At 36.8% G+C, this 26,585-nt stretch overlaps 1 non-coding gene across 1 annotated transcript; it reads right to left on the bottom strand.

The window, feature by feature from the left end:
* Positions 1-414: 414 nt before the first annotated feature.
* On the bottom strand, positions 415-488 carry TRNAN-GUU (transfer RNA asparagine (anticodon GUU)). Its single transcript has one exon. It is a non-coding gene; the product is annotated as a tRNA-Asn (tRNA).
* Between the last annotated feature and the right edge of the window lie 26,097 nt (positions 489-26,585).

The raw sequence follows: 26,585 nt of genomic DNA, 5'->3' as shown, positions 1-26,585 counted from the left end.
GAACTCCCAGAGTCACCCCCGTTCCCGGTTCAGAGCCGGCCGCCCAGACCAAAACGAAGCCGCGGGGCTCGGCGCTAACGCGGCCCCTTTCCGCCCGGCCGGCGGCCAGACGCGGGCCCGGCGAGCGCCCGCGGTGCAGCGCGCCCGGCCGCGGAGGGAGGCCGCGGCGCCCGCTGCACGCCGCGAACCGCCTGGCCCGCAAGCGGCGGGACCGCTCGCTGCCGGGACGCAGAGCGGGCGGCGCCGCCCGCGCTGCAGCTGGGCCGCCGCCGCCGCGGCTCCCCGCCGGGGCCCTCCTGCGCGGCAGCACGAGGCGCCTGCGGAGCCGCCAGCGCCGCTCTCGCCTCCTCCCGCCGGCGCACGCACAAAACGACGGCGGGCTGCGAGCGGCGGTGGCAGAGCTAAAAGAGGGACCGTCCCTGGGTGGGCTCGAACCACCAACCTTTCGGTTAACAGCCGAACGCGCTAACCGATTGCGCCACAGAGACTCCCACGGCGGCAGTCTCTCTGCAGCGCAACTCATGTCCTCCAGCGGCTCCCACGTATCCCAGCACATAACCAAAAATCATCTTCTTAAACGCTGTACTTTAGTTTCGGTATGTTCTGGCCCGTGGTTAGCTGAACACATACACAACCCTGACCATTAAATATTATTCGAATCTTACAAAATGTTATGGGAAGGGAGAGAAAACAAAAAGAAAATAGTGTAAGTGACAGCAAAGAAAATAGTTTAAATGGCAGATATTTTTCTTGCCACCCAGTCTCAAAGATTAATTCCCAGTTATTCATCGCTCATGGCAACTCACTTTCTGTGAAATAAATTCGCAAATCAAAGAGTTAAAATAGCTTCTTCATGAGTGTTACTAATTCATCCATTATACATATAAGCTAAAATGTAATTCCCAAATATTATTGCAAAATTGCTCTATTAATGTATTTCCAAGTAAATTTAATTGACTGCAGAAAACTACTAGATTATTAAAATAGGCAGCATCTTACTGAATGTATGTAGGTAAGTTACATTTACCTTTCTAAGGCTCTGACAGCAATGAAGAAAAGCTAACACTCCCACTATTTTACTTGAAATATTATTTTACAATAAACAAGGTTTTCACATTCAGATGTGAGCAAATATTTTCCCCTTTTCTGTCACAGACTATATTGTCTGAATCTTTCTGAAAGTCTTGCAATGTCAGCTGCTTCATTTTTTTCCCTTATAACCCCATGAAACTCTGCATGATGGCACTTCTGTCCACTAAACGCTGTAACCTTTAAGAGTCAAGCAGGCACATTATATCCATTATACAAGATGAGTACCAACTCCTTTCCAAGTAGATACCAGTTATCATCAAGTTTCTGGCAGCCCAGGACCAAGAAGTCTTAACTCACCCCTGAAACCAAAGAGTCTTCACCAATACGAGTAAGAGCAAGAGCTTTTGATTCTAGTGCTCATATTTTGTACATTAGCTTGGTCAGGTTACCCACCGAGTAACTTTCGCTTGACCACGTATCGTCCACACCTCAGCCTTTCCAATCTTTCTATATTCTTTGAGATTAAAAAAAGCTATCTAAATGTCAGTATTGCCACATTACTGCTCAAATCTTTATTGCATATCCTTGGTACCTTTCTGAACTGCATTTTTTGAAAGGTGGAAGAGAAGACTCAAACTCTCAGTAGTAATTAAAATATGTTTTAAAATAATGGTTTTTAAGGATGCTCATGGTGGCATGCTTTCCTGTCCGGTCTGCTGCTGTTCCCCGATTCAGGAGATTCAACTCACAAGAACCCCTTCTATTTTCTTTGTGTAGAAGTACAGACAAACAGTTTTGTGGAGCATTCATGTCTCACTTTATGCCCAAGCAACATAGCTATTCAGTGAAAATACCAAGGAATTGTGTTGAACAAAGGTCTGACCTGTTAGGACAGCATTAAACTTTTTTCTTTATACACGCAAGTAGTCCCATTAGTATTAACGCACATAAACTGTTTCAAGAATCTGCATCTAGAGGCTACATCTAAAAAGGGATTTAGACTAAGCAAAGTAAGATCTACTTTTAGGTTTCTGAAACTAGCATTAGACATCCAAAGCTGTGTTCAAAGCACACGGACAGCGGCAGTGAAGCAGGTGAGGGCACAGTGTCACTTGCACCTTTCTTGGCAGCATTCTTCCTCAGCGAATCTTAAAGCCTTTCATTTAAAGTCTTAAGAGGCATAAAAGAAAATAAAAAGAACATGCGCAACAGTGAATATTATCTCTTCAGTTTGAAAGCCACAGAGCACTACAGGAAAATAACTGAACATGGACGACTTTGGATGACTGCTAAAGCCTTAATGAGCTATCACGCAGAAAGGCAACACTATTTATCACTACTCTGTAAATGGAAAAGATGTAGCTATTTACCCTTAGGAGAAGGTTTCTGACTGCATTTTCAGAACAAAGGAGGAGGTCAAGTAGTGTTAAAGGCATTCAGAGACCAGAAAAGTATGATACTTCAGACAAACCTTCACACCCATCAGTTCTTTATTGTTAATTTCTAGGCAGCTTTCTCCCTTGATACACTGTTTCTTGTGGATCACATCTGGAGCTGCTTAATTATTTCAGTATCTGGTATATGGGATCTAAATACCAAACTAGGGTTAGTATTTTATTATGGCTTATTTATTTTTATAAAAATATGTATAAATATATATTATATAGAAAAATAGCACATTTAATAGTTGTATAGTACATATAATATTTAAATCCACTTCATATTTTATTTTCAAACATTATTTTTATATTGTATAATCTTATTTTATCATTTGGGGATTCATGAATGTAAAAATTCATTGTCATATGACATCCAAGTCCTTCAGATAGAGGCCTTAGTTCCTCCATGTCAGAGACAGCTAGTATAGGTAAAGGGAGAAACTGCATATTGATTAGGAGTATTATAAACATACCATGCACTCATCCTCTGCTCAGAAAAGTCCAGATATTCATCTAGAACAGTTCCTCAACAACCTATATCAGAAAGAAAAGAAAATTTCTACTTATATTAACTCATTTACTCATTAACTACTCTATAGTAGCTCACAAGGATAATTTACCCCTACACATGCACCTACATTATTTATTATTCTCTATACATCACTTTTGGTGAACTGTCTTCTTTCAATTTACAACTCAGCCTAAACTACAAAGATGCCTAGTCACTAAAACTTTCAGTTTCTTCTCAGATATATTTTTAATTGCTTCTTTTGGAACTGAAGTCTGCAAATGAACAGCTTAAAATCAAAAGATTTATTGTATCTTCCTCTGAAATAAATGATTTTAGTCCTTATTGAAACTAAGATACAAAATAAATGGACAACTAACAATCCAACATTGCTACGAAAATTATTAAAAGCAGAGTCATCACTAAGTTTTTAGGACAAAAGTTTACTTTTTACAGGGCTGCAAGCATCAAACTATGGAAAATACTCCAGAAGAAGGACTCAAGAGGTTGGAAGAACCAGGTATAGACAGTTTTTCTTGATCAGTTTTAAGATTTTTATTCTTTTCATTCCCCCAATAAAATGCATTTAGAGTTTTTATTATTCAGTTCTTTGTATACAGATTCACTGCTTTTTAAATACAAAGGTGGCTTACTTTTTATGACTTTATTAACTTACTATTCCTATACACCTACACAGACACACAGAAAATACAGAATATATCTTATATTTTGGGATCTATTAGCAAAGTCAAAAAAGTGCCATGACTGAAAGAATATCTCTGCAAATAGGATCAGCTTACCTTAAAAGTAAAGAACAAGACTGAACAATGGTATTCAACTGACCTCTCTGGTTCAATTAGCTCTGACTTGTCTTAGAACGCATGTCACGCTAAAAAGGCTGTATAACTAGATGAGAAAATCCAGAAATCTTGGGCTGCTGCTAATTGCAGACTATTGGGTAACCTAAAAAGTCAAGCATTCGCTCAACCTTCATAATCACACTTACCAGAAAGGGAAATGGCATTGGCTGCCTGGTTCTGGATCATGAAATGTAGAGTTGCACTTATGTTCAAGAGACACAAAAAGTTGTTTTAGCTTGACTTGTGCCAAAATTACAGAATAGCCATCACTGTTATCACTGATTTGGAATCCAGTCTGCAGCTGTGGCAAAGGACCCAAAAAACAAATAGAGAAGACTACACTCAGAAGTGACTTTCAGATCTCACCTGACACACTATAGAGAGAATTGCATTTTGTAATTCACTGCAATCTAGTTGCTCTGGAACAACTACTGGGAAGAGTATAATCATTATGGCAGTCACTTTAACAGCTTTCACCAAAAGATCCTTAATTTTAAGAAAGCATTTAAAAAAAAGTGAAAGGAAAATTTTACTGGTACAAGAAGTGCGTGTAACATCAATGAGAGTAAAAGTAACGGTTCTCACATAGCACACGTTTTTCTCAAGCAATTCCTTTTATCATGCTAAGAAAGGAAGAAATCTCCTGTTCCTTGCATTTTTTTATATATATAATTGCACTTACAAAGAATGCTTAAGTGTTCTTAAAATAATAGCGAGTATCATGAGAATAAAAATGAAACTTATGCGACTGAACTTTGATGGAGTCTCTGCGGAACACAGGAATTGCCAGAGTCTCTGTTCCCAGGAGCAGCAGTCTATTTTGATGTTCTCTGAAGTCTAGGAATCAGATTCAAGCTCTAAACATATGCCCCAATTCAGGAAAGCAACCATATTCAGAGCAATATGAAAGCATATGTTAACTTCCAACACAATCTGATTACTAACACATTATAGAAGTATTTTCTTACATGGCATAAACGTAAGAAAAAAGTGAAGGGCAAAATTTATAGCAGACTTAAAACCAGAATCCTTTAAATATCTCAAGAAGAATGCAGGTTCTGTATCCTTACCACAATGTATATATCTCTGAAATATACTAGTATACTACAGAAAATATCTACTTCAGTTCCAAAAATTATTTTGTAAGTGATCACATTAATCAGCTTTACATCTGTCCAAAGGCCATAATTCACCCAGAACACCAGTGTTCTGAGAGGGAAAGAAGAACCCAGGTAAGCTCTGTGAATCCACTACAGACACTTCCGGATATGAATCTGGCATGTTCTGCCAGACAGCAATCTCAAGAAACCAGTGCTGATGGGTTTAATAGCAAAGACCATTTCCAGAAACCTCTTCTTAATCAGAAAGTGTCAGAGGAGACCTGCACCAAATTCAGTCATTAGTGCTCTTTTGTGGATGCATTTACAGCCTCAAAAGGTTTCTGCATTTCCTCCCAAAAGAGATCACTACAAAAGATGACACATATTATGACAAAGAACCACGGGGGACTCAAGAAATTGCAGTTCTTCCACTTACGTTTATCAGCAACCATGAGAAAGTTAGAAAAGTTCTCTAATTCTAGAATTCTATGGCCAAAATGGAGGACTTGGGAGGTTTCGATCTCACATCATGAAAACAAATGAGAAACACTAAAGGCTGGCTATAGCACAATTATAACTCTTAAGTATCTCTAGTGCAAGGAAGCTTCTTCCAATGTTGTTCTCCAGTTGCCCCTTTTGATGCTGGTAAAATCATGCAGAACCCCATGACAGCACAAATTTTAGTCACCTGAACCTGGAAAAAAAAATCTTTTTCTTGCAGTTGTAAGAGGAACAATATACAAGAGGTTTAGTTTGTTCTCTAAGAGCCTTATACAAGAGACATTCAGAACATTCTTGGTAATATGTAGCAGAAAAAAATGAAGGGATACAGCTCTCTCTTCCTCTCTCTTTCTCTCAATATCATAAGCACTCCATTTTCTTCATACGGTAATATGGACTACATCAAAAATTAAAACTGGTGCTTCTCCTAGAATTCGGTTGGAGTGAGAAAAAATCATGAGGTTTATTATTACCCCAGTTAAAAAAGGGAAAAAGGTATCTCCATTGTTTTATGAAACTTTATGATTGCTTTGTATGGGAATGTATGTGGGAGCTGGAATATTTAAAGAGAGAATCATAAAAAAAACAATCTTTAAGTTTGAAAATTAAATACACCTATCCTGAAAAGCATGAGACAGAGAAAGATAATACTATGGAGATTAAAAAGACAAAAAAAAAGGGAGGGGGGAAGAAAGGAGAGACAGACTAGGAATAAAAAAAGAGAACAAAGAGGAGTAGGAGAGAAATCATTTGTCTGGTTAAGAAACCAGACAAAATGGCTTGTTTTTCAGATGGGCCATATTCCTGCTGCTTTCAGAGATTTTACAGTGAAAAGGAACCAACATATTTTGCAGTTTCAACAGCTTGTGGTGAGACTGAAGGCAAAAGGAGGTGAAAATGCAGAGAACTGACCTCTCTCTCCAGTCACTTCTGTCCTAACGGACGGTATAATCTCCACTGTGGCAAAGGAACAGAGAAGGCACTTAGTGAGTTACTCACAGCTCCCTGTCCCCTCCTCCTCTTCTTGGCCCCCAGCTTCTCAGATCTTTCTATTAAACTTTTAATAGTGGGGACCCCCTCACTCAGGGCAGCACTGCAGTCATTCATTAGTGTCCACCTAGGGAACAAATAACTCTTTAGCTGCTCTGTAGGTGTCCAGCTTGCTTTGTGCCTGGAGGGGGATTTGTAATCGAAACAGGGAAGTGCAGGAGCAAAGAGAAAAAATGGGCAATAATAACTCGTGAACTCGCCTTTCATTCAGGTAACATACAAGACACATGTTAATGATTTCAGCCTAAGTACCAGGCAGAGAACTAACTGTACACTAATCAGGCAGAAATCACCTGCATGTGCCAATGTAGCCAAGCAGGGACTTCATGGAGAAGGGACAGCGAGCGGTAACTTGCTCAATCCGCAGGGAATTGCTGTGTATATCTCACTGTTACTCATTTGCAAAGTCACTTTTCAGATCTCACCCAAATGATTCAGCAAGCTATGATTTTTCTCAGGTCTTGTGTTTCAACCTTTCTGCACAAGAGTATTTCTGTAACTGAGTTAAGAGAACCTATGAATACAGAGACAGACTGTTATGGGCTACATTAGGTAAGACGTTTTTCAGACACAGAGGTTTAAATTGGCAGGAATGTCAAAATAATTTTTAAATACAAATAATTAAAATATAGTCAAAAAATAAATTAGTTTTACTTTCTATTCTGCCCAAAGGTATGTGGGTACAAAACCAATCAAACGATCCTTATCTAAATGCTCTCCTTCTTTTGTTTCTTTCAGCTTTTTGATGACTACTGGCCCCAAAAGGGAGAGAAAACCATTTGCTCATCTTGCCAGTATCACCAGAGGAACACATCAGCTTGCAGCATGTAGTAGGTAGAAGACTGCAAGAGAAACACAAGAGAAGAAAGATCTCCTTAACAGAGAAAAGAAGAATGTAAATACCTTCGAGGACAATGTTTTCTTTTTCATCCCTAAATATTTGCGATCAATACAGCTTCCGTATTTTGCAGGCTAATCAATAATGCAGTGACAGTGAAAGAGATGTGAGGGTCTTTTTAGCAGCTACAAACTGGCAAAGATGCTTTGATGGCTCCTACCAAGGATTTATCATTTCTTGGATAATCTGCAGAACACCGTGAGGCCTGAGAATTTAATACATAAAATGGCTATAGGAAGGAAACTGGACAGATGATTACATTTTATCTTAATCTTCTTATGGCATCATGTACCAAGAAAATCAAAGGTAAAACAAAAGCAAGATACTATGTCTAAAAGCACGAATACAGTGTATGAAGACTGCTGTTCGAACATTTAACAAAAAGCTAAGCAGGTCTGCAAGAGGTAAGATCAGGCAAGAGTGTTACAAGGATCCACAATTCTGTTCTGTTGACCTTCCTGCGAGGGACTGAAGACGAATTTTATTATTTTTTAACTATTATTATCAGGCTCTATTACAAACTATTTCAGAGAAACACACAAGCTGAATCTCTCTTCCTTTCCACACAGATGCAATCTACTTATTTCAAGAAGGTCTGTGAACAAAATGAGAACAACTTGCCCCTAAATAAAGAATCATGTACGGTGCATGACTGGGAACAGAAGAGGTCAAGTTTCTGAACTTTAATATATTTTAGTGAAAATCCAGACCTTGGCATCTGGCTCAAGTCACCAGAACATTTACTAAGATGTGCCATCCCTGGGGAAAGGGATCCTTCCATTCAGACCTCTCCATTGCTACACAGGACACTGCAGCTCGCACAGAGAAGAATCCTCCCAGGAAAAGGAAATACAGGCTGTGCACAACAGCATATTCTGACCATATCAAAGCTCTCCTCCTTCTCCGTAGAGCCTATGATGTAAGGTCCTAATAATTAGTTCAACAGCAGTCAGACAAGATGTAGAATCTTATCAGTTCACCCGCCCAGGAACCTTCTAGGTCTGAAAAGACTAAAATTATTCTTTACTTCTCCCTTCTCACTTTGCTTTCATTACATAAAGCCTGATCAACTTTCCTGAGGTTTGTATTGTAATTATTTACTGCCTCCAAGTAATTATTATACATATATGCAATTTCACTTTAATAAAAAGGTGTATTATTAAACACACACAACATATCCTAGTTGCTACTGAAGAGACTCCTGAGCATCCTGCATTACATGTTACAACTACGTATTTTTCAGAACACATCCAGCATTTTCATTTTTTCATACAGCCTAGCTGTAATTGTGGCATCATTAACTTTGCTTTTTTTTTTTTAACACTACATGTTAATACACTGTACATCTGCTCAATTTCCACAAGAAACTACCTAAGTGTAAATACAAAATACGAAAAACATATGATCATGTATGGCTTATCTTTAAGTGTTATATCCCTTTATAGTCTTGCCATTACAACATCTACTAGCTTTTAGAATACTATACTAAGAGCATTTTAAGAATCGCTTTCGTAATTCATTCATGCATTCAGTATTTCCAGATTCTCGGATATTTAACCTTTTCTTTTTCGTGGCGTATTCCCCACACACTCCCCCAAAAAAGAGGTATACCGGAGACTATTCATGCATCTGGAAATTTTCATGTTAAATTAAAATATTCAATATAATTGTACAGTTAAAATAGTCAATTCTCAATGAAATAGTCAAGCAATCTTAAAATAGCTCATTTTCTGAATTTGCTCCATTTGTTTTTAACATGCAATTTGTAAAGCTGGTTCAAAATATTGTGCCAAAAATATCTAGCCAAGGCATGACAAAATTAATGAAAAAATTATGATTTTTGTTTTTGGGTTTTTTTTTTGTTTTGTTTTTTTTGTTTGTTTTTTTACAAATCATAGAACCTAGTTCAATGACAAATGAAAAAATGGTCTCACAAGACCACAGAACCCTTTAAAAAACAGTATTTCTGCTACCTTTAACAGGCTTTTGCAGCTTGATAAGTACAGATCATCCGTATTTCATATGGCCAATAAGCATTAAAGCCCCCCCCCATATATTTATCTTAAATTACATAAATTGGAAAATTGTTCATTTCCTCTTCCTCCAGTTCTGTTTTCATGTATGATGAATTTAGGGATGTTTTGATGAAAACAGGCAAGAGATTATGCTACATATAGATAGGCCTGCTGAAAACAATTCAATGAATTAAAAATTACCACGGACTTCAAATGACCTTTTGTATAAACAACGTATCCCCATATTTTTGACATGTCTTAATGATCATTAGAATTTGGATCAATGAAAACAGCTGAAGAGTAAAATATTTAGCATTTATTTATGTTATTAACAATTTCAGTGTTCTATTTAGAGATATTTATGATCCTAGTTCTGGAAATATTACTCAAATGAACAATCATCCCTTATGGATGTATTTTAAGTAAAAGCTGCAGCACTAACCTTTTCATTCTCATATAAACACTAGATAAATAGGCAGACACAAACTGTATGGATTAGCTTAGGTAGTGGATGCCTTATTACTGGAGTCCACATGCCTGCTATCTGTACAGAGTTTACCCAGATGAGTACCACGAGGTTGAATCCAAAGCCCTGACAAGATCCAAGAGCTTTACAGTATTTTTGATATAAGCATACTACAATCAGCATTACACTGTATGTACTAATTCCTCCCCGAAGACATGCACCACTATGTGCATAAATACATTTTGCAATATCATGCTTCAAATGTTAATTCTAGTAAATACAAAAATCACAGAATGGAATGTGTTACATTTGGGTTTAGCTCTATGACGAGAAGACCTATAGATACGTCATTTCCATCCTAAGCCCAGTTTTTAACTAAAATTGCCAAAGTAATTTTCAGGCTAAGAATTTTGTTCTTTATTTGTAATAGGTTTTGTTCATTTTGATATGAAATAACTGGAGAATTACTGCTGTCAATAAATATTTTCATGGCTAGCAACTTATTTAGTTTTGAAAATAAAATTCTGCAAATATTTAAAAATCTTTATGAAAGAGATATTTATATATAACATATAAAATAAGTCTGAAGTGTCTCATATATAACATGTTTGAAATTATATGCATTTCCAGTTCATAATAGATACAACTACTGCAGTATCTTTCTCATGAGTACTTTCTTTTTAGTTCAAATACATTACAGTTTGCATACCGGGTTTTTACAGATGGCTTTTCTGAAATTTTAAGGATCCAGTCCTACAAAAAACAAGTAACTTCAATCAGAGGTATAGTCTGACTCAGCTCCAAAGCTCCTCATCTCTATAAAGCTATTCACATGTTTGCACAATCAAGTCCCAAGAAAAGACATACATACACAGAAACAAATAATATTTAGTTACCTGTTCCACAATATGGCATTTGGTATCAAACTAAGCAACGAAGGAAAGATGACTTATTCTCATGTGTAAATTGAAAATACCATCATACCTTTTAATAGGTTTATTTTATTAATAGTATATATTTAAAGTCTTCAATACAAGTTTCTTTTGAATGATGAAGGGCTGGTAAGTTCTTAAAAGATAATAATCAGTACTGCAGCAGTTCTCTGATGGTCTGTAATTACCCAACTGTCCACTACTTGAATGACAGCAGCAAACTACCACTCACTGTTAGTTTATTTATAACTTGTACCTTAGGTAAAAATCCATTAATTACAAGGAAAACAAATTGCTTATTCAACACACTTCCCATAAAGGTTTATTTTTTTAAAAAACGTATTAGCCTAGATGAGATACACATGACATTTCAAATGCAGGTTAAACTGAAATAAATAAATGTAATTATGTGAAAGCAAACAGGATTCGATCACATTTATTTCTGTATAGCATTACGTTTTCCTCTGGCATGTATCACAAATAAATACTGAACCACAGGAATGCCAGAAGGCTACAGATTTTAATACTTCCTACCGACTTGAAATTCAACGATATAGCACTGTACTCTTAATTTTATACGATTTGCCTGAGGTAACATCTTGTGTAATTGTTCTCAAAATAATTACCTGTAGAACTGCTTAAACTGGAGGGATGGAAGAAGGCTTGAAGGTCACAGAGTTTCTGCTTATTAATAAAAAGCTACAGAGAAGCCCCAGTACTTTTGAGTGCCGGAAGCATCAGCCATGTCGAGGCCGAGTCGGCGGCAGGGCCGCGCCGACCGCCCCGCCGCGGGGGAGCGCCCTCGGCGCCATGCCGCGGCCGAGCTGCCTCCGCCCCTCCTGCCCGCTGCTCCTCGGCCGCCCGCCGAGCGCCCTGCCCTCCCGGCGCCGGAGCCCTTCTCGGCAGAGCCTCCCCCAGCCCGCGCTCGGAGCCCTCCCGCGCCCGCGGCCGCGCCGCGGCCCGCACCCCGCCCCCGCTGCCTCGCTTCGCGCCGCTGTGCAGCCACGCCGCCATTTGCTCCCCCTCGGTGCTTCCCCAGCCGCCATGTATCGGAGAGCCTGGCGCCCGCCAAGCCTTGCGGGCCGAGCCCTTCAGGGGAGGACGCTTCCCTGCTGCCCCCCTCCGCCGAGCTGTGGCCTCTGGCGGCCGCCCCTCACGCCGCCGCCCACCCCACCAGTGCCAAGGCCTCGAGCCGCCGAGGAGAGGAAATGGCGGCTGCGCTGAGGGGCTGCTGAGGGGCTGCGGGCAGGCGGCCGGGGCGGTTGCGCGGCCTGCCAGGAGGGCAGCGACAGAGCGGCGTGTGCCGAGCGCGGTGAGCGACGTCACATCGTGCGCGTGTATATGCACACGTGTGGGAATACTGCTCCTTTGTACCTTTCTTACAAAAAAAAACAGTTCGTGTGTGCGCAAAACTAGGCCGTTCTGCGTAGCGCGAAAGAAAGTCGCCCTGATCTAAGGCCAGAGCACCTTCAAAAGCAATTATTAAAGCATAGGACGCACTGAAATTAATACCCCTAATCTCACAACTGTTTATAAAGGATTTAAATTTCAAAAATTGAAGTTACTTTTAAATGTTCTTGTATGCTTTTCTCATTCTGCACTTCTTTAATTTTACTACATTTTACTACATGGCTGCATGGCAACCCTTAAATGCAGCTCTTTGAAATAAAGAAGAGGAAACAAATTGGTGTGCACAAGAAACGACCCAAAGGAGCCACTGAATTTCTGTGCAGCAGAGCACGGACCATCTAACTCTAATCCTGCTTCCAACAGCAACAAAAGCGGGGTGCCACAGACCTCAATGGCAGCAAGGTTTCATAAACCAGTTACATAGTGTTGTACAGATTCTGGGACAAAATGAGCTCATTGCACTCAGCAGATATATTTCTTTTTTCTGTTGTGCCAAACCATTTCAGCTTTGTTTTTTATTTATTTTTTGCTGTAGCACAGGTCTTCTAGAGCTTACTTAAAATAACATATATGTTTGAAATACAAAATGAGGCTTCATACTGCCAATTTTACACCCTACTGATTTCAGTTAGCCTATCCAAGGATCAAAAATGAACATTATTAATATCTAACCAACACTATTAAAATACACAGCCAAAAAACTAATCACCAATGTGTTGACCAATGAGTAGTCTTGTTCATGCTTATTTGAAATAATGTAAGTTAGGAGTAATTACAAAAGGAACAAATTTTCTTTAACCAATACAGGGACATGGACTGCTTACATCATCTTTAGGGAAGCATTGACCTTTCTTCCTGCTTTGGTATGAAAATGTGGGCATCAGCACAACCCCATCTGAGATGTTACCCAGAGGGATGCCAGCAGCAGTCTCCTGCAAGACGGGCTCTTCTGTGCATTTGTGGCAGCATCTTGCATATAGTCTAGTCACAGTCACAGTTTGGCCATATAATCCATTAACCCAAACAGAGATCAATTCCTGGTAGAAGTCTATCCCATTTTTTACAAATGCCTTTGTTGCTAGCATTGTAAATCTAGCAATAAACTGTTGGGAAACTTTATCCTCTCTCACATTTAAAAGAGCTTTGCAGAAAATGGATATTGGGGGATAGAGAGACACAGGGACATCTGTCTCCAAATAGTTCAGGTTGAGCTTTTCTACCTGGAACTAAGAATGTATTTTGTACTTCTGAATATTTATATAAAATGTATTTTTATAATGTTATTTTTACCATTATTTCTATTCCCTATCGTTTCGGATGGTCACTTCCAAAAAAAAATCATGAAGGAATATCTTTGACATAGTTACATGTTATCATCAAACATCCATATTTATAACTCTCCGTTTCTTTGAATGCTCCACATAAATAGATGCTCAGTGCTTGTCATGTTGCATGTCTTGCAGTCAGCAAGAACAAAAGAAAAACTACAAAGCAACAATACCCAAAATAATTTTTAAAATCGAAGCTGGAAACATACAAGATAAATGAACAGTCATTCATTGGTAAGAACAACAAATGTGAAGGCAAGGAGCGTGAGCTATGTTTTGCTTTCCTTACATTTATAAAGCAGTATGATTAATGTCATGTCAATGGGGAGAAAAGGATTTAAATCTAATGTTCTTTTTGTAAGTATATTTTATATAGACAGACTAATTCAAAACGAGTCATCTTTATAGTAAAGTTCTAATATGCAGCAGCTCTAGCCTTTCTTTTCTCTAGTCACATGAACCTGGTCAGGGTTACAGTTATATGTGCCTGTCATGGCACAAGGATCACTATCTACTAATACCAGTGGCTGCTGTTATAATATTCAAGCATCCAAAGTTGCAGATTGGAAGTTGAACGTTTTGAGACATTTATGAGTGAGAACAGAGGTTTCTAATTTGAAACATATCTGACCTTAATAGAGCATTTGGGAGTTCAGACTACTCTCATGTATTTGTCTAGTACTAAAAGCTTACAATACTCCCTTACCTTCCTGTTACAGAATGATAGATTGATTTAGCTTGTCTGTAAATTTTAAAGATAGATAAAGATAGATTAAAGAATAGCTAGATCTCTGATAAAAGCAAAGTTTCATGACTATTTGAACGGGTACCATGCAAAAGTCTTCCTTAATGCAAAAGCAGAATGAAAAGAACCTGTATCTAAACCCCTAATTCCAGTCATAAATTAGCATTTTTACATGTGTGTGTTTACTCAGAAAGCACTGTAAGTCCGAATGGTTCTATACTTGTCAAACTTGTAACTTTGTTTATATAAAATAATCTTTTACATAAGGACACCAGAAAAATCTGTCTTAATCAAAGATAGATTTATAGCCATACTGTCCATTCATTCAGACTGTAACAAAACACATCAAAATGTAGCTACAGCATTATTATAAGACTTGCATACACATTTGCCTTCTTTATGTATGATGTAATCATGAAAAAACATCATCTGCTGCTCCCATTGAAATCAGTGACACATTCTCATTTACATCACTCGTAATTGGACCAGACCTCTTAATTATATAAGAGATATAAAATACAGTGTCCAACTTTTGAAAAATCCTTAGAAATAGTTATCATATACATGACTAACTCTGAATTCCATGAGGCATATTACTTTTTTCTGCATAATTAACTTCAGATTAGAAAAGAACTTATAAATTGTGAACATACACAGGATTATTTAATCCATAATTAATGTTTAAACTGAAAGAATACAACTCAGAAACCTGGAGTATCTAGCAATTTTTATCAGTAAATTACTTACTAAATGGCAGAATTAAATAGAAATGGAAGCCCGACATGCTGCGATATATCCCATTTTCTCTAGTGGGTGGTAATATCTTGCTGATGAGCAGTATTTGGAGCAAAATATAGGTGCAGTCTCTCTGAAGCCAAAACTGAAGTCAACCTACAATAATATAATTATAAAAAACAGTTTGGCCAAATGCAATCAAATCTTCAACCTTTATCCAGAAAAAATATCCATGATACACATGATGATGTTGCCTAAAGCTCTTAGTCTTAACATTTCATCAGCCCTTTTAATAGAAGCAATATTAATAAATTAACTGACAAGGAAACATTGAGGAAAAAACATATTTTTCATAATATGCAAGAGTTTAATACATATAGCATAGTTAGCTAGTTATGTTTTTGTGTCAGTATCAATGCATTATAGAAGGTAAAGTCAAGAGCAACTTGAATTCCGTATATGGATTCTACTTCTATAAAAAGTCACAATTTATTCAAAGTATAAAAAACAACAATATAATTTTAGTGAGGTCGAATATTGCAATAACTCAATAAAATTAATGACATGAGCAATTTTTCCTCTCATTTTGACTGCAGTAGTCAACAAAATAAATGAAGAAAAACAAAACAGAATTGGTGTGAAGGCCTAGAGAGTAACTCCCATTTTTAAAACTATTAAATTTGTGGCTGGTGTCAAAAGCAATGACAGTAAGCACTGAATAAATACAAAACTTCTTCAGGATTGCTATTTTTTTTCAAGATGAAAAATGCACGGGCTTGGAATGTTTATTCGAACCAGCTGTATGGTATTGCTATAGAGAGTCAGGAAGTTAATATATTCTTTCGAAGTCCAGTATCATAATAAGTTATTCTAACAGCCATACATAATGAACAGAGGACACACAATGTAATTTGGCTGCGCAAGTGCAGACACTGCATATCCGCTCCTAAATTCAAGATACATGACAACTATAGGCTATCAGCCCTGGGTCCTGTTGATAAGTAGAAGAGTAGGGGGTAGAAAATGGCAGAACTCGAATCAACTTTGACGTTTACTAGTACGTGTGAGGGGACTGATCCTCTCTAAAATCAATGGGATGAAGTCCCTCATGGGACAGGATCAGGCTCACTATGTGCTATACTTCTTTTAACTCATTACAGTGTTTTATTCTGGGCATTTGTCCCCTGCATTTTATGCAACCATGACCGAAGCCCTTACTGATATAATGCTGGCGATACAGCAAGGTGTTGTGATATGAAGCACTAGAAAATCAAAGAAATCTCTATTTTGACAGAAATTTCCATGACAAGCTAATGTGGAGGGCTGCGGGGTAGGAAGGGATTCCCCTTAGACATTCTGGTTAAGAATGGCCATGAAATCTGTTTATAGTCTGAATCTCTCTCGTAAAACCATTAATGGTGAAATCCTTCATACCACTACAATCAATCTCTCTGTAACTGTTTAATAGCTATGCTGAGGCAAATCAAATTGTTCTCATAATCAAGGATAAAATACAACACGTTTTGCAATCTATCAAGTAGAAGACCACTTACTGGTACTATTAGTATCTAAAAATGAACTGCCATGCTTCAGTAATATTAATTTTATGATCCGATGTTTAAAGCAAATTAATTTGACGTTAGTGCTGAATTTCAAGGCTAGATGTGTATTCTTACGGAAAGATAATGCCGGAATGTTAGTTATGATGCTGCAACATGTAGACATAGCAGGGTAAGTTACCATAACAGATGTTTTGATTTTAAGACTGCATTCCCTTACTCTGGCTAATGTTGTCACAATCTTCTCATTGCCAAAATATGGATTATTGTTATCAGCCATATCCTATCATCCTTAGGCATCTTTCCCAAAAAGGCAAAGAGTTTTTTTTTTTTTTTTTTTGAGTGACAGATGTAGAATAGTGACAGATGCAGAATTCACTGTTATTTATCTGCTCTTTGCCATGTAAAGTACATTGTAGAACAATTATGGAACTTCTTTCTAAATAAAGACAAAAGCCTTCTCCAAAATACTACTTTTTCCTACCTTTTTCATCTTCATAGAGCAGTATAGACATCAACAATCAGCTGAAATCTAAGAATGAATAAAGATTTTGTCTGAATTTATTTATACCTTAGAATGTCTTACACTTTAAACTAGTGCACTTTACTATCTTTAAATTATATAAACAGTTTATTTTCTAAGATGTTAAAACGAGCTATAATATAGCTTTGTTAATTTAAATAGTCTATCTGTTAAATATAAAAAAATACAAAATGAAGTAATTTGCTAGTCAAATTGGCACAGCTGCATAAATCCCAAGTGGCTTTACCAGTTTGCGCTAAAAGATATTTTGGCCCATAATATTAGACTAATACATTTTCCATAAATAATAGATTAGGTGAACAAGTACTTGGGTATGTGCTTACATTTTTAAACAAGTATTATCTACCTGATATGACAACTTTTTTTAAGTTAATCAGATATTTTACTGCTCTCACAGACTATTTTAAAACTGTACTAGATAACACTCTTTCGGGTGCAGTACAAGATATTCTAAATTCTGCCCATATTTTTCTAAGTACTGTAATGATAATGTATACTGTAACAGCTCTACAATTAGATTAGATTACTATCATAAAATGCATGTTTGACTCTCCTTCTGTACGCAAAATCCTCATGGCATTATTCCAGCAGCAAATGGCGCTGTGATTCCAATGATGTGACTGGACGGGGGCGAAGCACAAAGATGGACCCTACCCACCTCCGTGCCTGCCCAGCACGGCCAGCACAACCCTCTCAGCCTAAGGAGCTCAGTGACTTGGTGGCGTGAGCAGCTTGTAATATTGGGAAGTTCCAACTGCAAGTAGTAAAACTTAGGGGTCACTCAACCCCGGCAGTTTCTTTACAGCTATATTCAAGAAATTCTGGACTTTCTGCTAAATGATGGGCTCCAGCGTACTCTGTCCCAAGAGATGCAGGGGAAAACAGACCAACCCCACTGTTAACAGCCTATTTGCACTTAGGATCAGGCCAGGGGCTCGGAAATGAAGGCTGCTGTGAAACAGGGCAGAGGAGAATGGTTTCTGCCTGTTCTTGTTAATACTGGGAGAACTCCGCAGATGAATGTACTCTTTTTAGCATACAGCATGAGAGAGAAAATCCTGCCACAGAATCTCCCAGGGTTTCCAGACTCTCAAATGGGCTTTGCCTCAGAGAGGATGCCTTGACAGGAACAGATGTGATAACAAATGACCTTTACAATTGCACCCTGAGAGCTGTTGACTATTTCCTAAAAGCTGTTCATCCTCCTAGCTCCTGATTTCAGTTTGGAAACCTTGAGATCTTGGCATACAACTAAAATGGGTCAAAACCAGTCAAAAAGATAGGTAGAACGTAAAACTTAGTGCCAAAAGAAAAAGGGGTTTAAAAAAAATGCAAACATGTTTTAGGAGTTTTTCTTTTCATTTAAATATAAAAATCAGAAATCTAAATGCAATACCAAAACTGAGTATTATACTATCTTCATCCAAAATTCAGGAAAAAACTTCTGAGATAAACTAAAGACTATCAAACAATAATACAAATAAACTTAAGTTCCAAGCCAATTCGTCTTTATTCCAATCTAAATTAAATCAAATGTATAATTTTAAATAACATAATATTTGCACATTCCTATTAGTGTACTCATATTTGTTGTGCAACATGACAAAATAAAGAGACTCCTTCCAAATTATGGCTGAATTCCAATGGTAACTGGAACACACATGAAGCAGGACACCTAGGGAAATGCAGAGCAGAGGCTGTGGGTGCACACGTGTGGCTGCGAGCATGAAGGAAGGTAGGAGATTGTTTATTTGTTCCTCTTGGACTTCATCAAGTATAAGGAAAACTTTTTCAGAGCTGGCTTCTTGTAAAGCTCCTTGAAATCAAGACTATGACCATATCCCATGACTAGCAATGGAGTGGAAGTCACATTTCCCCCATATGCTCACTTAGGTTTATGTTGATGACTTCAGGCTGTCTCAACTAAGTCTTCTCAGAAAAAAAAAAAAGCCTGAAAGAATAACAGCGTACTCGCTGGCATTCCATTTTTAAGGCAAGGTTGGAAAAAACCCTGGCTTTGTTAATACAATGATGTGCTACATCTCATTCATTGCCTGTGAGAGACAGAGAAGAGAAAAAGGGGAGGGGAAAGCAGGAGACAGAATGAGACAGAAAGCAGAAGCAGAAACAAAGATGCAGTATCTGGAGACAGAAAATGAAAGGAGGGATGACATTGGGGAATGTCCAAAACATGCCTCTTCCTACATTTGGTAAAACTAAATACACAAACCATCTAAAAAGCTGAAAGAAAAAGCACAGACAGATGCATTTGATTTTTTCCATTTGAGCAATTAGATGATTTGCTCTATGATTTTTTCCCTATCAATTCCCGTCCTTCCCCTGCCATGCCATCTCTACTATCGTCTTTTCTGTCTCCTTCCATACTCTTTTGTTCCTTCTTCTTTGCTTCTCTACTCTCTTCCTCTTTTCTTCTCTTGTTCTCCCTTGTCTTTTTTTTTCCCTATTCTTGCTCTCTCATGTGTTCCCTGAACACATGAAGAACATGAGCACAAATAGTGGAAAAGCATTTTTTCTCTGATGTTCCTTTTCTATCCCCATGTGTTTTTGACTGCTGTAGCTCCGTTAGGTTTAAAATACACATGGGGAAGCCACTTGTACTCCCATGTGTTTTAGAACCAGCTACAGTAGCACACTGCAGGAAAAACATGTGGGAAGGGAATGTGTCGGAAAAGTTACTTGTACTCCCTCCAACACGTGGGCCACATTTAACAAGGTCAAGGGACAAGTGTGGCTCACAGGCATTAGTTTGTCCGGTACTATAAAAAGGATCACGCATTCTTCTTTCTTTTACCTACACACACTGTGCAGTTAATCACTCACCAAAATACAGCTTATGGAGTTTTAAGTGAACTACTTTTATATTTAGTCTAGATGACCGGCTTGTCATGTTTTAGGAACAGATTATTAGATTTTTTTCCCTCTGATTTGAAAATTCCAAGATAATGAAGGATATAAATGTAATAAGAGGAAAACCTTTTTTTATTATTTTATTTTATTTTATTTTATTTCCCCCCTTCATCTTTCATCCTGTGTGAGGGCATCACATGTGTTGTTTTTGACCAGCCAAGTGGATGCCCATTAAAACAGTTATGTTTCTAAGACAGATTCTTTCAGTGGAGTATCCCTTCTGAAATTTTCTGCTGTGAGACCAAATTCACACAAAATATCTGTGAACTGTTGCTTCATGTTATACACATTTTGACACCTTTCAGCTGCCTTTCACAGCTTTTCAAAGCACCTGTTCCAATACAACCTGTCTTTTTGGCAGCAGACAATACCAGTAAGACCCTGATTTTCTTTCCTCCTTCACATAACTACGTTCCTGTCAAAAATATAATGAGGTGAAAGGAGGCAAATGGTGCACAGTTCTCCTAGACACTGGACCACGCTTTCTGCAGAAGAAATTATATTCACATTGTTCCGGAGACCGACTAAGCTGCTCTTGCCTGTCACTCATCTCCTAGGGGAAAGGTCCAGCTAACTTCCAAGTGGGTCGTTTGCCATGTGAACAGATGGGCATAAGAATCAACAGCCAAGAAATGATGGATCAAATTTTGAAATTTGTTGCTCACTCTTCACTCCAGTAGTCCCTAATTGGCCTCAATGGAACTTTATCTCTGTAAAAATGGTATAATGGCAACAACATTTGACTGTACAAATACATATCGCATATAGGTGCTGCAAGCAGAACTCCTGACTGACAGAATCAGAAAGACCCGACAGTGAGTATCTTACAAGCTCACGCGGCTCTCTGAGGTTAACATGCTGTTAAGGGAGGATACAGTGGAATTCAAGGGCAGTATCTAAGATATATTTTGAACAGTGGTCTAAGATAAAGTCTTTTGTCTAAAAAGATCCTCTTAACAAATAACATGTAAACAAAGAACCAGTGCACTTATGTTTTATAATAAGCATACAATAAGAGGAAGCAAGATAAGTTTTTCCATGATGTGCTGATTCTAATGTATTGTTTAAAACTGTTTTATCATATATATAACAAATCTTACTTATGATTTAACATATGCAAATTGACAAATGTGAAATACTATTTAACTGGTTCTAATAAAATAGGAAGACAAACTTTTTTTTTTTAGAAGAAGAACATTGATTCTTAACTTTCTAAGTAGTGTATGCTATGGCAGCATATATTCATCTCAAAATCCTATGAACTCAATAAAAATATAGAATGTGAAAACAGTGTAGATTTATCCTTGCATCTCATTGATGCACTCATTTAGTTCTTTTTTGTTATTCTCAGCACTTTGAATTATTATCAAAGAAAAAGTGTTCACTTTACTTCCAGAATTTAGGACCCTTTGTAAATACAGGAGAGCTTTGTAAATTTTACTCTAAGTTTCTGTTAGCATTTCTACTGTATCAACATTGTCTTATATTAACTAATTCCGGCAGCTGCAAGCCAGGATCTTAACATTTTTGTTTAACGGGAATCTCTTGTCTTATGTCTCTTTTCAGTATACATTTTGATAGGTTACTGACACATTTGCAAAAATTATTTCAAGAAGAGCTGAAGAGTTCTATAAGTGTATCAGTAACAACTGGTGATGATATGTAGTGTTAAAATATAACCTCTGGAAATACATTGTATTTTTTATAAAATGATACATACAATAAAAGGAGATAAAATACTTTCATAAGTGGCTACACAACTGTATTTCATTAATTGTCTCAGGAAAGAAAGCAATTTCCCAGGGTCTCTTCCAATTTTTTTCTATCACCTAAGGCCCAGTGCTATTTGGTACAGACAGATTAGGGTAGCTGATGATTCCTATTGATTTAAATGTCGTGCTAGGAAGCCTAAATCCCCAAGAGCAATAGAATCTCCCCTATCACTATCCTACTGCTTATTGACCTAATTCACTAACCAACCATCGCGGCTTTCTCTCACAACAAATAAATCTTGCATGAAACACACAGTACATGGACACTTGTAGTTTTCAGTCATGTTCCCAACGTAATAAATTTAAGGTCACCGGAGCATTCCTCTTTGTTTCGCAACATTGGCCGTGTCATTCGCCGTTAAAAAGCGGGCAAGAAATCACAACCGTATTTTTACGTCAAAACTATTTCTGCGCTCTGAACTATACTTGATGTTGTATAAACAGTGCACACGACTGAGCGTGTGTAAAATTCCGTCTGTTTCAACGCTGCGATTTGCCCGTGAGTCGCTGTTAGCGCTGCTCCTGAGCGGTTCTGGCGGTTACAGTGTTATACCCACCAGTTGAGATACTACAGATACTAAATGTTCACTCGTCAAAATTCTAATAATTAGTGAAATTCCCTTTCATTACTTGAGGGAAACAAATAAAGAATGAAGTCGGGTTTGCTTTCTAATTCTGTTTCTCATAAGGCAATATTTTAAATTAAGCCTTTTAATTTGGACATCGTAGATACTTGCGTCTGGGGTTAACTCTCAGTGATTTGACTGGGTCAACTAATACTTCTGTTTGTTTGTAAAAGGCAGGCACATAAACTTAGTGGCACTGCAAAATGTGTGGGTCACTAGAAATGAAATGATCTAAAAGAGAACACAAAAATATAATACACTTTTTAACAAAGCTATGTACTACTTTGCTAGACAGAATTGTTTCAGAGAACAGGCCTAATTCTGCTCCCAGAAAAGTCAATTAGAAGAACAGAAAGGTCCTAAATTGCTAGTTCCTTATCAATAACAAGTTAAGCTTTTATCAATGTAATTATAAGCAGTTTTAAAAGTGATAAATACTAATTTATGATCGTTGATAATATCAAACTAAAATAATTTGTAACCATACATAACTGTGCCAGATCTTTATCACATTATAAAGGTTAACATAAGTGTTACAAGAAACATCAATGAGCTACGCAAACTATGTTTGCTTCTGGTTAGATAAATATGCTTTGTAGCAGTTGATACTCCCTCTAGATAATGGATGTGGGCCAGATTCTCTGCTGATACAAAACGATATAAGAAACTTGAAAGGAGATATACTGATTTACATGAGCTGCAGATCTAGCCCTAATATTTTTAGATGCAATAAACCATCTTATATAACACTATTTCCCAAATATTACTCACCCATCCCTTATGATTGCTAAAAGGAAACTGTGATTGCCAAGGTCTACAGGATTTTATTTATCAAAACTTCTTTTAAGGCATCTATCATTTTGTCATGCAAGCCTTGCTATAACAGCAGAATCAAGCATTTCCTTGGAATAGCAGGATTAATTCTAACAACAACAAAACATACTACTTAGTGCTCTCTCTTGATACAGTATTTGTTACATCTTTAATAGAAAACTGCACATTTTCTTACTAGATTTATATACTTTTTCTGCCTAATACTGCTGAACCATACAAATGGAATTAAAAGTGTTATACCATTCATCTGTTTAAATATTGGATTACTGCTAATTCATTCTGTTTATATTTTTGTATTTATCTACCTTGAGAAGGAACTAACTAAATGGAGAGCTAAGGAAAACATGTTTCTATTTCTTACATAAACACAAAATTATTTTATCAGCTAGATCCTATGCTAAATAACATTTTAGTGTCCTGACATTAAACATCTGGACACAAATAATACCTTAAAAAAAAAAGGCTAATTTTCCTTTGAGGTTTGTCTATTTTTACTTACATTTGCTAGATGTCGGCTTATAATAATTACTCTTCTATACACATCTCTAGCACTAATGTGACAGACTGTGAATGCTGCTTGACAATAGCGTATAATATCCCCCATACAAGCTTCCAGTAGTGAGACTATAGTCTTTCCACTAAGTGTTTGAACATGTAAAAAAGTCTTACTTAAAACACTGTCAAGTTTCAGATGTATTTGGCTTACACTTTAAAAGCATGTAGAGATTAGATATTTCTCAATAAATCTTTTTTAAAAAGGCTAAATATAAAGGAACTATGAGTACTGCATGATGCTTGCATCTGTGTGCTGCCTGAATAGTGTGAAAACGCTACCTACAACTCTGAAATATCTGTAAATTATGTTAGATGATCTGAAGGGCAGCAAAAACATCAGTCTAAAATGTACTGCAAATAAAGTTGCTTACAAAGAGAGAATACAGATGTAATAATTAAAAAAGCATTTCATAGTATATTTTCTTTTTTTTTGTGAGTATGATAAACAATATTCATCTGTGACACAGGACTAGCCATTGAAGTACCTCAGTAGTTCTGCTGAAGCAGTGGGAATCTTTTTGTATTTCTCCATTCACCATTAAAGGTGTGCATCTTTTATGTAGGCCTCATTTATAATTCTCCACAAATTTAGTCAAAGACACTAGAGTTTTATCTTAAAGAGCAAATATATTATGAACTATATAGTTTTATTTTCCTATCAGAGACTGAAATGAAGTGATTGAAAATACAGTAAATACAGTAGTTTCACTTAATTTGTAGGATCTAAAATGTGTTAAAACTCACAAAAAGACAAAACTATCTGAGGGGATGTATTATGTAGTACATCACAACAAAGCTTGCTTACATGCCTGTTTATTACTAATTTTTTTGCAGCCTTAGACATAAAGCTGTACAAATTCTCAGTAGGGCTTTATTTGGCATATAAGGTATAAATACAAATACATTTAAAGACAGTTTTGATTTAAAATGATCTTTTCTCAGTAAAATGAAAGAAAAATTAACTTTTTAAGGAATATAAGATTTTCTAGTATTGTTACAAATCAGAGAAGCTGTAATATTTTAAACAAGTTCTTCTCTGCTTGCCTTAGAATCAATCTCACCTCAGTACTTAAATAAAAAATGAAAAAATAATAGTTTAAAAGTGTATAATTTAAAAGTGATAAGCTTTTAAAAAAAGGTATTTATAGCTTAAGAATATATGCCTGTTTTAATGTATGAAGGGAAAACCAAAAGATTTTAAGTTTTGACAAATAGAAGGTACAAACAAATCAGAACAAAGCTAATCAAAATGTTAATAAGTAACTCCTTATTGCTTTTTTTTTAGATTGATATAACTTAATTCCAAAAATACTACCTACCCAGCAAATATGTTTTCAGGTTAAACTTGGAATAAAAATGTTAAATACCTCATCAAAAGTATATTCAGCTACCATAGTTTTTATGTTAATTAAAAGACCAAATGCTTTCACATACTTATTTAAAAAGTTAATCTGCTGATCTATTAATTAGTATTATGTGTGTGTAAAGGAAGTATGTTTTTCTGAAATAAACATTATCCATAGCCAAACAATGTGTTTATTGGAATTAAAAATTCATACTTCCAGTTTCTTTTGTGTGATTTTTAATATGTGACAAGTGCTGCAATTTCACCAGATATGAGGACTGTCTACAAGAATCATGCTAAGTTAATAATCCATGCATGGCTTGGTTCAAGGCAGTATTTTTTTGCTGTATTTCATTTTTGGTGCTAGTGACAGGAGAAAAATCTTCAGCCATTTGGGTTTACATACTCTTGTTCTTTGATGTCAGTGACTGAAGCATTGAGTGTCAAGGGCTTTTCTCAGATAGGAATCAAGTAAGAAATAAATTTTGTTGTAACTAGTTACTTATTGTTTAGTGTTCTTACCTGTTTCAAAGATTTTTTTAGTAAAATGTACTTTATAATAAAGAAGGCTTGCTATTTACTTAAAAGAAAGACTCCAGGGGCATTCCATTAACCTGTGGATGAAACTCTTATTGAAGTCAATAATAATTTTGCATAAAATCAATGCTAGAAAACTCATCTTAGGCTATTATCTGCTAACCCAGTGGAGAACAATACATAGAAGACAAAATGCTATTCTGAGGCATTTCAAAGTACTTATTTCTACTCTTAAATTTTATGCATTAATGCTCTGGACATGCTAAGTGATTTGCCCCTGCATTTTGAATGGTGTTGCATTATTTTGTTTTGACAAAGCATATGCTGTTAAAAAATGCTAGCCTGAGTGGGCTGCAGTAGTTAATTTCACTGATTAATTAATATTCAAATGTTAATGCATTTCTTCTGTGCTTTCTTTCTTCAATATATAGTTTAGCTTCTTCTTGGAAAATATAATGAAAGGGGTGTGTGCACTATGCCCAAGCAGTGAAACAAAATTAAGATCAATTTAACAATCTGAAAAACAATCTCGCCTCCTTTTTTTTTGGGGGGGGGGGGGGGTGGGGAGAGGAGAGAGAGAGAGGGGGGAAAAAAGGAAAAAAAAGAAAGAAAAAAAAAAAAAGCCAGGCTGACAGGCCGGGCAGGTAAACTGAGTATATAAATTTTGTAATGAAAATTACTAAAGGATTTAAAAGAAACATGTAACCTTGCATTGAATCATTAGCGGTTGTTCTGCCTTTAAGATAGATTTAAATTTATAAATTTCAAAATGCTATAAAAATGGAGGGAATTTTAAAGATTAAATTTCTGTAACATGCATATCTGTATGCCGTATCTGTACATTTCTAACTTTCTTAAAATAACTA

The sequence above is a fragment of the Rhea pennata genome, chromosome 2 (assembly GCF_028389875.1).
Source record: "Rhea pennata isolate bPtePen1 chromosome 2, bPtePen1.pri, whole genome shotgun sequence".
In the NCBI taxonomy this organism is placed as follows: domain Eukaryota; kingdom Metazoa; phylum Chordata; class Aves; order Rheiformes; family Rheidae; genus Rhea; species Rhea pennata.
Note: the sequence above shows the minus strand (reverse complement) of the source record. Positions and strands in the feature narration are given on the sequence as shown.